The sequence below is a fragment of the Rhinopithecus bieti genome, unplaced genomic scaffold (genome assembly GCF_001698545.2).
Source record: "Rhinopithecus bieti isolate Rb0 unplaced genomic scaffold, ASM169854v2 scaffold_20178, whole genome shotgun sequence".
Classification (NCBI taxonomy): domain Eukaryota; kingdom Metazoa; phylum Chordata; class Mammalia; order Primates; family Cercopithecidae; genus Rhinopithecus; species Rhinopithecus bieti.
In genome coordinates, this window is record NW_016809758.1 from 385,944 (window position 1) to 395,148 (window position 9,205).

Genomic DNA, 9,205 nt, shown 5'->3' on the forward strand with positions numbered 1-9,205 from the left:
TCCTCCTGCCTTGGCCTCCCCACTACTGCTTTATTTATTTATTTTTTAAAGATGGAATCTTGCTCTGTTGCCCAGGCTGGAGTGTAGTGGTGCGATCTCAGCTCACTGCAACCTCCACCTCCCGGGTTCAAGTGATTCTCCTGCCTCAGCCTCCTGAGTAGCTGGGACTACAGGCATGAACCACCACACTCAGCTAATTTTGGTATTTTTAGTACAGACAGAGTTTCACCTTGTTGGCCAGGATGGTCTCAGTCTCTTGACCTCGTGATCTGCCTGGCTTGGCCTCCCAAAGTGCTGGGATTACAAGCGTGAGCCACCGTGCCCGGCCCCCTCTACCACTTTTTAAAGGTGAGGAAATTGGGATTTCCAGGGCTAGGATGTAGTAGTCTTTGGGCTACTGATATCAGAGCCTATGTTTTTAACCACTATATTCAACTGCCATCACCAAATGGGCTCTATGGATAATTACACGGGAAACCACTGGTGGGGAGTTACTGAAAAAGTTTGAGTAAGCTCATGTCACAGAGCAAGTGATGCTCTTCAATTAACTAGGGCTCTGGATACAGAGCTGAATAGGGGTGAGGGAGGCGAATGGTCTGGTGGCTGCTAGATCAGTTTGAAAGTCATTTCAGTAGCCTGGGCCAGGGAGGTGTCTGTAGCATCTGAACCAAATGAAACTCAGAAGATAAGGACACATTCTTGGGTCAGACAAGGAGAAATGAGTGAACTGGTTGTGTAGAGAATACTAATCCAAGTGTGCCACTTCCCTCTGAGAAACTCTGTAGGCTCCCTCCTGCCTATACCTGCCAGTCTCAGTGGTAACACATTGTTATGTTAAAAAAAAAAAAAAAAAAAGAGGCCCATAATGTAAGCTGTGACTTTGGTTGTTAATGTTGTGTCAACGTTGGTTCATCTATTCTAACAAAAGTATCACATTGGTGTAGGATGTTGATAGTGGGGGAGGCTGTGCACATGTGGGCACTAGAGGCATATGGGAAGTCTCCTTTACACTCAGCTTTCCTGTAAACTTAAAACCACTTTAGAGGCTGGGCGCGGTGGCTCAAGCCTGTAATCCCAGCACTTTGGGAGGCCGAGACGGGCGGATCACAAGGTCAGGAGATCGAGACCATCCTGGCTAACACAGTGAAACCCCGTCTCTAAAAAAAAATGCAAAAAGCTAGCCGGGCGAGGTGGCGGGCGCCTGCAGTCCCAGCTACTTGGGAGGCTGAGGCAGGAGAATGGCGTAAACCCGGGAGGCGGAGCTTGCAGTGAGCTGAGATCCGGCCACTGCACTCCAGCCTGGGCGACAGAGCGAGACTCCGTCTCAACAACAACAACAACAAAAAAAACCACTTTAGAAATAAATTCTATATACACGAAAAATGGAGGAGGAGGATGATTTCTGAGGTAAGTTTAGGAAATTCAGGTAAGTAAAGCTGATTTTTTAAAAAACTGCAGGACTTACAGCATTGCTTTTACTTCATTACAATATAATCACAAAACATAATTATGCAACTGCTTTTTTCAACTTTAGACATAGGCTCTGTGACAGCAGGGCACATACTCATTGATGTATCGCCAGCACCTAGAATGGCTTGGCACATGGTGGACACTTCTTAGTACAAGGAAGAAGGGAGAAACAATCAACTCACAGGACTTAATGATTGACTGGCTGAGAGAAGTGGGGGGCGGTTAGCTTCAGAGTGGCTTTGGTTAGTCATACCCTTGCTAGAGACCCCGCAGAACTCCCACTCCCTGTCCTTCTCTGCTTGACTACTAATGGCCTGAGACCCCTCAGCCTCCACGGGACCAGCTTTTGCCCTCATCCTGCCATCAGTGGCTCCTAGGCATGTGCCCTTCATCCACTGTGCTCACTGACCCGCCTTCAGACTTCCAGCCTCCTGCAGATACTCCCCCAAAATGTCCCTTACACAGCTTGGAAGCCCAGCCCAACACTCTTCAAGCTCTGAAACCTTGTTGCTCCTGTTTTTCTCTTCATGAATCACCTAAAGCACAGCAGTGCCTCATCGTAGTAAATATGGGTAAGTGTGGGAACCACCAGGGTCCTCTGGTGTCCTTGGGCAGCCAAGGAGTAGATCCTCCTGAACCTGCCCCAAGGCTTGTTTTAAGAAGGGCTGGAAATATGCCAGCACTGAGGCAAGGCAGAAATCACCGTATCTGGTGTGATGTCAGGGGCAGACTCTCTTTGCCAGCTCAAGCCAAGATAAACAGTAATTCTAAAGTCCCGGGGATAATGTTTGTTTCAGAAGCAAGTCCCAGAGAGAGGTGGGACCAGCCTCTTCATGTAAAGTTAGAACATTTCTGATAACAGAAGAAGAATTTCCCCTGTAAGTATTGATATAGTTGTGTAACAACAGGTGTACCTTCTTTCTGTTAATATTAAAAAATTATAATGATAGTATCTGCTTATTTTAAAAATTCTGGAAAAAATAAAGGACTCTGAAGCAGGAGGTGGAAGCCTCCTCTTGTACTCCCTACTCACTCTCATCTTAAAGGCATGCCATATATCTTGTTTTGCAGCCTGTGCCCTTGTGCTCCTCACCACCCCCCTCCTTTAGGAATTGCTCTATCCTCTACTTCATGATTTTTATTGGCCACATAATTTACCATGGTATGGGTGAACCACAATGCTGGAGAACAATCTAAGTGTGCACAGCCTTTAATGCAATTATTCTGCTTCTAGGAATCTGTCCTACAGAAACACCTGACACTAGCATGAAACACTGTATGTACATAAATGTTCATGATAGGATTGTTTGCCAGTAGTGAAACACTAGAGACAATCTGTCCATTTTAATATAATTGAAGAGAGATGAGAAGCCAGTCACTAAGGTATATATGAGAAACTGACTTCCAGGACTCTGTAGGGGAGACAAAAGGCCACTATAAAGTACTGAACATGAGTTTTCTACCAACAAAAGTTTCCCTTTTGAGGGGGCAAACAGGGTAGTATCAGGTTACCTGTCCTCTAACCTGGACTCCAGTGATCTAAAACAATCGGAAGGACACTCCTGACAGTGGTAGTAGCTGTTGTTGTTCTCCTTCTCCTCCTCCTTTTCTCTCTCTCTCTCTTTGTTTTATAGAGATGAGGTCTTGCTATGTTGCCCAGGTCCCACCTTGGCCTCCCAAAGTGCTCGATTATGTGCATGAGTCACTGTGTCAGGTCTTTTTTTTTTTTTTTTAAAGACAAAGGTTAACATGGTATTCTCCATTTTGCTTTTTAATTTTTCATATAAAAAATAGAAAAATCGGCTGGGCACAGTGGCTCACACCTGTAATCCCAGCACTTTGGGAGGCTGAGGTGGGTGGATCACCTGAGGTCAGGAGTTTGAGACCAACCTGGCCAACATGGTGAAACCCCGTCTCTACTAAAAATGCAAAAATTAGCCAGGCATGGTGGCAGGTGCCTGTAATCCCAGCTACTCGAGAGGCTGAGGCCCTGAGGAGAATCACTTGAACCCAGGAGGTGGAGGTTGCAGTGAGCCGAGATTGTGCCATCGCACTCCAGCCTGGGGGACAAGAGCAAGACTTCGTCTCAAAAAAAAAAAAAAAAAAAAAAAAAACATTAAAAAAAAAAAAAAAAAAAAACTGATAAGTACCAAAATACCCTAAATTCCAGAAAATAACACGGTATTTAAAAAAAAATTAATAAACTTCCCGACATGCAGTTTTTGTGACCTCTACCTTTGTGTGGCTATCCCAGGTGAGGTGGCACAGTGGACAACAGGAATATATCTGAGAGGCTTTTCAGCACAGGATGGCAAACAATAAGTATGCATGGAAGTTACTGCAAACCATGTGAACACATCCCACTGAACCCACAGTGAATGTGTCTCTAACCTACCTTCCCTACAGCTAGGTCCCAGAAAAGCCTGTGGCTGCTCCAGTGTCACTTGACGCAAGGTGATATGTGACAGAGCGGAAGTTGGAAGAGAAAGACACTGTCATCTTGAACAACTGTGATTAAAATATCTTTTGCAAATTCTACAAAAGCACAGGACCATGTGAACACACTGCTGGGTCCCCTCCCAGGGTCTTGGCAGGGGCCTCTGCAAGTGACCTGAAACTTTAGCCTCCTTAGCAGACACTGTGCCTGGGGATGTGGGTGCTGTGGCATGAATAGGGGCAGCTAGCAGCAGAGAGTTTCCTCCAGCTCTCCCTCCTCACACTTGGCTTCAAGTTTACCTTTACATGTCTTAGAGATAGTCCCATATTAGGACAAATAGAGGTGCCTAATTCTACCCTGCTCCCCCACTTCTTTTGAGTGATAGTATTCCATTGTATGAACATCCACATTTAGATAATTTCCAACCTGCCATAGTGAATAATGCTGCAAAGAATATCCTTGCTCAAATGGATATTTAGCATTTGTGAGAATATATCTGTAAAATACATCTCAGAAGTGTGATTGCTGGGTCACAGAGTATGTCTAGTTAAAGTTTTGATAGATATTGTCAGTTGCTGTCCTTGGAGGTTGTGAGAACATGCCAGCAGGGTGTGAGAGTGGGCAAGATTGTGTGTTAGCAAACATTGCTGATTCTTGCAGCATTTTTTTTTTTTTTTACCTCTGTAGGTTAAAAAAATAGTACTTTGCTGTAGTTTTAATCCGCATTTCTCTTATCAAAAGTGAAGTGGCACATGCTTTTATATTTTAAGAACCATATACAGTTTCCTTTTTGTGGACTCTTTTTATACTTTGTCCATTTTTCTATGGGTTAATCTTCTTCTTCTTTATTTGTAAGAGTTGTTTAAATACTTAGGAAATTAGCTCTTCATCTGTGGTATAATTGGCAAATATATTCTCCTAGCTTTTATGTATCTGTTGACTCTGTTTATGGTGCTTATGTTTCCATGGGAAATCATTCTATATTTATGTAACTAAAAGTATTAAACAGTTTTAAAATGACTTCTGATATGGGTATCATTCTTAGAAAGGCCTGCCAATCCCAACTGTAATAATATAAAAATTATTCCATAGTTTATTGTAGTACTTTTATGATTTCATTTTTAGTATTTAAGTGTTTGATCTTTCAGAAATTTGTTTTCTGTGTGGTGTTAGCTATGAATATTTTATTTTATCTCAGAAGGCTACCCTATTGTCCCAATATCATTTATTGAAAAATAGATGTTATCTCCACTGATTAAAAAACTATCTTGATTAGAGGAGAATACCTCCTGGCAAAAAACAAACAAAAACGATCTTGGTCATATACTAAATTTCAGTATATAGTTGGTCTTATTTTCTAGATTTTTAGTCTGTTCCATTGAACAGTTTATTTATGCACCAATTGTTCACAGTACCTTTAACATATGTTTTGATTTTGGGGCCTCTAGCCTCTAGAACTGGGCAAGAATAAATTTCTCTTATTTTATGCCACTCAGTTTGTGGTAACTTATGACAGCAGCCTAGGAAACTGCTATAGTGACAGAGCTGGGATTTTAACCCAAGTCTTTGACTCTGAGTCCTGTGTTCTGAATGGGAGCACAGGATTATTCATTTCTGTTCCTAAGAGAGTGTTTATGAGGGGAAGAGTAGGGGAAATTAGTATAACTTAGTTTCCTTAATCCTCCCCAGCCTGTAGGCATTAAGAGATGGAGTGTACTGAATATTCTATGTGTACTCTTCACTCTTCTCCATCCTGCTCTGTGTTCAGGAGGTTGACCTCAAGGGACAGCTTAGCCTTCCAAGGCCTTGCCATTTGGCTTCTGGTTGGGTTTGTCCACTGCTGGGCATTTGCAAGCCGCAGGAAGGTGGCTCCCTCCATGCTGGGTGGCAGCCTGCTGGTGGCTGCGATCGTTACCCAGGCCGATAGCTTCTGTCTTGTGGCCTATGGCTCCAGCTCTTGCCCAGTGGTTGGTTGCAGTAACCACTTCTGCCTTTTCCCTTTCAGGCCTACTGGTGGTAACAGCTTCCTGCTGATACCTAGCCCTCAAGAACTGCACCCGTCTCTTACTGGTTTTCCTTAACCCCACTCAAATCCCCATGAAAGAGCCATTCTTTAAATTTCCCTCAGTCCTCTCATTTGCAAGTACCGTGTTTCCTACTGAGATCCTGACCACTCTGGGGACCATATTGCGTGACACACAGAGAGTAACTCTGGTTTCCTTGACTCTAGCCCTCAGTGCTTATTTGGAGCCACCTTAAGTCCTGACCATTCCAAATGCCTCTGGGAGGGCAATTCTGCTTTGTGGCTCTGAAGGAATGCAAGTTGCTAAGGGACAATGGCAAAGTCAGGGAGAAGCCTGTCTCCTCTCTGGGCTACTCCTACACAAAGGTCCCAAGCAGGGCTGCCTGGGTTCCAGGGCTCCCTGCCCCATCTCCAGGACTTGGATAGGTGTGGATCTGGGCCAGGTATTTGAGTGACAGAACTGCCTCTCTCTCTGGAGCTATGGAGGGATAAGGATCTATTACTCTGTCAGGCTCACAGGGCAGGCCCTTCCTTTAAGCAAGATGAGCTTTCTTCTTGGAGGTTTTTCACTCCTCATGCAAACAGACTCGTGACAGGGTGTGCTCCCCTGTTGCCAGACATGCCTAGACATATCGAATTCTACTTACACTTAAGCTGGGATCCTTTTATATAAGGTTAGGAGAGTAAATGAGGGCCAGGTTGCAGAAGGCCTCCAACACATCAAACCAGTTTTAACCTAATATTGTAGGCAAGGAATCACTGAATGTATTTGAGATAAGGAGAGCCTTGGATCAAGAACTGCTAAGAGCTTAGCTTGGTTGCCATCTCGGTGCCCATATTCTTGCTCTCCCTCTAGTTGAAACATCCCCTCAGCAGAGAGGCCTCATGGAGGCATTCTCCATCACGGTACATTGCCTTATTTCCTGGAGAGTAGTTCTCTTTCTCTGAAATCACACTCTTTCCTTCTTCTTTTTCCATATTCCATGGGGGGCAAGGAGATCTCCATCTTACTCAATGCCATACTCTTAGGGCATGGCTTATAGTAGATACTCAGTGAATACGTGTTAAATTTGTTGAATGAGTGAATGAATTTGGTCCTATGAGTGAATTTAGATGAGGAAGCCCAGAGAGTTCAAGGGAGTTAGTGACCTGCCTGGGTCCACATTAACTCATTAACTCATCCAGAACTGAGCAAAGCTGGGATTAAAACCAGGCTACCTAACCAAATTTTTCTTTCTTTTTTTTTTTTTTTTTTTTTGAGACGGAGTCTCGCTCTGTCGCCCAGGCTGGAGTGCAGTGGCCGGATCTCAGCTCACTGCAAGCTCCGCCTCCCGGGTTTACGCCATTCTCCTGCCTCAGCCTCCCGAGTAGCTGGGACTACAGGCGCCCGCCACCTCGCCCGGCTAGTTTTTTGTATTTTTTTTTTTAGTAGAGACGGGGTTTCACCGTGTTAGCCAGGATGGTCTCCATCTCCTGACCTCGTGATCCGCCTGTCTCGGCCTCCCAAAGACCTAACCAAATTTCTACCTCCAGGAGAGGGAGGAGCTGGGGGATGGGTTAGTAGGAAGGGTGAGGAGAGGATTTCTATGAAGGTGTGGTGACACATTGGCTAGAACTGAGGTTGGGGAGAAGAGATAAGCTCTTGAAAGGGGGAACTAACATATATTGGGTATCTACTCTGTGCCAGCTCTCCTGTGTGGTCTGATTTCTACCCTCTGCTGTATGTATTATCATCATCCCAGTTTTCATGAGTTAAAGAAATAGGGATGCAAGAGTTTAAATAAATTGTCTGCTTTTGTCCATTTATACATAACTTGACTCTTAAGCTTGACCTCTTCTGACCCTCAACATGGCCTCTTTAAACATAGAATTAAACCCAGGAGTTCTCCATGAAGATGGCCACCATGCTTGGGGTTCACGATCAGATAGAGGAGGGCAACAAGAGTTAAGTATTCATTCAGGGAAAGTGCATGGAAGAGGGGTATGTAACTCTCACCTTGCTTTGTAACAGAAACTGAAGCACAATAAGGCAGGAGCCTCTTTTGATAAAAGGAGAGCAGTCAGAGGTGGAAAGAGGGCCAGAGATGGAGATTCACCCCAAAGGCCTTCTGCTTCAAGGTACTGTAGAGGGGCAGGACAGGGGGACCAGGCAGGACGGAGCAGAAGGCTTTGGAGCCAGAAGTAACACAGATGACTTTTTCCTTTTCTGGATTCCGATCTAGGGAGGAGAATCAGGGATGAAGCGGGGTGTGGTGGGCTGAGTCCAGTCCAGACCAGGAGTAGCATGAGCCCCTCCCTGCCCCAAGTTGAGCCCCTTCCTTGCAGTGGGGTGCTCCTGCTCCCTTGCCTGCACACAAACATATGATGACCCTGCAGCCCAGATGTTCCAGGGCAGGCCTAATTTAAAGTCTGATGCCTTTTGACCCCATAGGTATACTTGTGTCTATCAGACTGTGGCTCTTCGTTTTAATCTGGAAAATAAGGTCACTGAGGCTGAAACATAGGCCCTGCCCTCCATAGGGCCAGGTTCTGTTCAGGCCTAGGGCTGTATAAGGTGTTCTTTGTGCTGGGGATGTGACCAGAGCCTGGGTGTTGAAGGTGGCCCCCTAGCCCAGCGCTACTCCCAGAACACTCATGCCAATTGGCTGGCTGGTCAGGTGTTGCAGGAGACCTCGGAGGTTACATTACTGCCTAGACCCTCTATCTCCTTCCCCTCACAGCATAACTCAAACGTGCTAAAAAGGGCTTTCATAAACAACTGAAGTCTGAAAACTCTGGCAGCTTTCCCGCCCCTCCAGCCCTGGGGGGCTTCAGGAGGGTCTGGGCTGCCCGCCAGCTCCAGGCTGTCCCTAGACTTCAGTGGGGGGTGGGGAGTCAGTGCTGTTACCCTTTCCTTCCTGCTTGGTCTCCAGCCCAGAGTTTCCTTAGGCCCCGGCCTCCCTGGGCTCCCCACCCTACTCTACCTTAACCCTTTCCTCCCAGGGAAGGAGTGGCCGAGGTCCCCGTTCTCTTGGGACGCCTGGGAGAGGCGGTTGGGGGTTCGGGGGAGAAGGTGAGGGTAAAAGGGAGAGATCCCTGTTCCAGATCTCAAAAAAGGGTCCCGGAAACCAATCTTCCCCTCCTTCCTCTTCCCCCGTCCTTCCACTAGCAAGAGGGGAACGTGGAAGGAAACTAACTTTGACCCCTGGATTCTGGCTGTGGGCCCAAAACTTGGGTGGAAGGCAGAGGCCTCCGGGACCCTCCCCGCCCCCTCCTCCCCGCCCCGGCTACCCCTC